Below are 3,230 nucleotides of genomic sequence, written 5' to 3'. Positions count from 1 at the left end.
CAGTACATATTAATGAATCTCAAGACAAAATAGGCACAAAGGGGATAGAAGGACATGTTTCTTTATCTGGGAAAAAAATACTTGGGGCAAGTTACAAACATTTGGGACCAGATATAATTTTTAAAGTGATTAAAAAATCAACATATTATTAAAAACTAAGAATGTTTAAGAGATTAGCAAAATGGATGACCCAACCACCCCAAAATAAAAAAAGGTGGGTCAGGAGTATTAGGAAATGAGGGCTGAAAAAAAAAGAAAAAAACCCTGTAGTGGAGTTGTTCTGAGTCAAGGCATTCATTTTTTCAACTGCTGCTTTCCTAACTTCAATCCTTAAATTTTTTGTTTGCTTACTTAAATAAAGTATAACATGAACTGATTTCCATGACAGTGTATTATCTTCCCACAAATTTTGTCTCATAAAATTTTCTGATTTAATGAGTTTAGCTTTTATTTAGGTCTTGTCTATGTTTATCTTAAACAATATGTCCTTCTCCCCTATTTACAATCTTTTACTCACATTTCTCACCTACTTGCTCTTTTCCTCACAGCAAAGGATATCCTTTCTTTGTCTTCAGCTTCCATTAAGAACTTAACATACTTAATTTAAGTAGTAATTAACTCATTTTCTTTTTTATACTCACCAAAGATCATGCCAAAAAGTTTATAGTTATACTATAATTAGTATTATGAAAATGAAATAATATTATTTCAGTTATACAGCAATAATATTCATATTTTATTATGATTATATAAATTTATTAGTTTTTGGACATTTCCATTTACTGATTTTGAAATAATCTTATCTGATCAAACTATGAAAAATATATTGAATACTTGAGTTCCACAGAACACCTGGAATCATGAGTTTCACTCAATTAAAACCAAAATTCCACTTTTTTCTTAGTTTTAAACCTTCACTAACTAATTATTTAATCCTCAAGGAACCATTTTTGAAACTATAATTCATTTGATATTATTATCTACAATTGCATGTAATTCTTGTATGATTAGTGCCATTATCTAGATGTAAGTTATCTCTCCAATTCAATTGTCAAAATGTTTGAGGAAATCCTCAACACAGATCTGAGCAGAATCTTGACATAAATGACAACTGACTTGATAGAGTTATTGCATTCTTGACAGATTAGTGAATAGTCAGAGCTAAGAGAATATCTCAAATTCATACTAAAATAAACTCCAGATCATTTGAGAGCAATAATTAAATGTATAGAAAATAAAAGACAATGTTAAGAATGTAACTTATTTATTAAACATAATGAACTGCATTCCAAGTGAAATTTTTTGACAGAATTGACTGTATAAGAATGAAAAAAAGGATTAGCTCAAAATATAAAGAAATTGAAAAATTAATTGACCAATTTTTCATAATTCAGAACAGATAAAATATATGGATTAAAAATCTACAAAAATATTATGGTATAACAAGTAATCAAAGAAATGCATACTATGATATTAATTCTATTAACCAAGCAAAGTAGACACTGTAATAAGTTTTATCCTTAAAAGAAATCTCTGCCACCTCCCATATGTTTAGAATAATGGCAATTAAAAGTCCTATATGTATGTAAAAATGGACATGAACTAATCACTACACCATTGTATATAACCATGAAAAACTGGAATATATAGAAAGTGCTAACAGTTAAATCTTGTGGTGTTTTAAAACTGTATGTACCCAAGAAAAACATGTATTTAAATTTAATCCATTCCTGTGTGTGTGAACCAATCGCTAAATCATAACTTTCATAAATTTCTTTGCAGATAAGCCATTACCAGCGGTGTCCTTTCTACAAGTACCTTAAATATGTATCTGAATATAAGTGTGAAGGAATTCATTCTCCTTGGGTTAACAAATGATGTTTTAAAGGAAAAAATAGTGTTTGTGGTCTTCCTTTTGCTCTACATTGCAACTGTCTTTGCAAATTTACTTACTGTGATGACTATCAGATGTAGTCAGCTATTTGGAAGCCCCATGTATTTCTTCCTTTTCAACTTATCCTTTGCTGATGCATGCTTCTCCACAAGCACAGCTCCCAGGTTGATTGTAAATTCTTTATCTGAGAAGAAAGTAATTTCCTATAGTGAATGCATGATCCAGATCTTTGCACTTCACTTGTTTGGATGCATGGAGGTTTTTGTTCTCATCCTTATGTCATTTGATCGTTATGTGGCCATTTGTAAGCCACTGAGGTACACAGTCATCATGAACCAACACTTCTGGGTGCAATGGTGAAACTGGCCTGGGTGGGATCTTGTATCCATTCTTCAGCTCATGTTATCTTGGCTTTGAAATTGCCCTTCTGTGGCCCTAATGTTATTGATCACTTCTTATGTGAAGTGCAACCATTGTTGAAACTTGCCTGCATGGACACCTATGTCATAAATCTACTTATAGTCTTTAATAGTGGGTTCATATGTACAGTGAGTTTCATAATACTGATCATCTCTTATATTTTAATCTTACATTCTTTGAGTAACCAGAGTGCAGAAGGAAGAAAGAAAGCTCTCTCTACCTGCACCTCCCACATAATTGTGGTCATCATATTCTTTGTTCCTTGTATATTCTCATATGCTCGCCCTCCAACTGTATATTCAGTAGACAAGATTGTGACTGTGTTTTACACGATTGGGACACCTTTGCTCAACCCTTTGATTTACACTCTGAGGAATTCAGAAATTAAAAATGCCATGAGAAAGTTATAGTGTACAAAACTGAGTTGAGGGAACAAAGCAAGACACCAAATGAAAAATCTGTTTTTTTAATAAAATGTATTGTTAGAAAAAGAGAAAATATATTCATCCTGATTAAGACAACATAATTCTCTCACAGTAGGATTGTTGGCAAAGTTGGTAAAATGAACAGAGGTTACAGACACCCATTAACGTTTTAAGACAAAATCGCATAGATAAGAATACAGAAATTCAGCAAGATTTGTTGGAGCCCAAATCCACTCCTCCCTTCTTTTCTCTGAGTTGCAGTTTATGAGATTGATTCTGCTGCTTCTGGATATTTACCTCTCTCTTTGTACATTATTTGAATTTGAGTTTCTATTTTCCATTATTTCTGATCAAAGTTCAATAATTTGTTTTTGATTTATGACTGATCTGTTGTGTTGACAATTCATTTCTGACACTGATGATTCTGGGTCATATCTTCTGGCTCAAGGTCAGGCCAGAGTCGCTCCAGGAGTTTATGATCCCAAAGCACC

The 3,230-nt window shown here is 32.0% G+C and overlaps 1 pseudogene; it reads left to right on the top strand.

The window, feature by feature from the left end:
• Positions 1-1,825: 1,825 nt before the first annotated feature.
• Positions 1,826-2,724, top strand: LOC101441370 (olfactory receptor 4C11-like; annotated as a pseudogene).
• The last annotated feature ends 506 nt before the right edge of the window (positions 2,725-3,230 follow it).

Source organism: Dasypus novemcinctus, chromosome 10 (assembly GCF_030445035.2).
Source record: "Dasypus novemcinctus isolate mDasNov1 chromosome 10, mDasNov1.1.hap2, whole genome shotgun sequence".
NCBI classification, from domain to species: Eukaryota; Metazoa; Chordata; class Mammalia; order Cingulata; family Dasypodidae; genus Dasypus; species Dasypus novemcinctus.
Note: the sequence above shows the minus strand (reverse complement) of the source record. Positions and strands in the feature narration are given on the sequence as shown.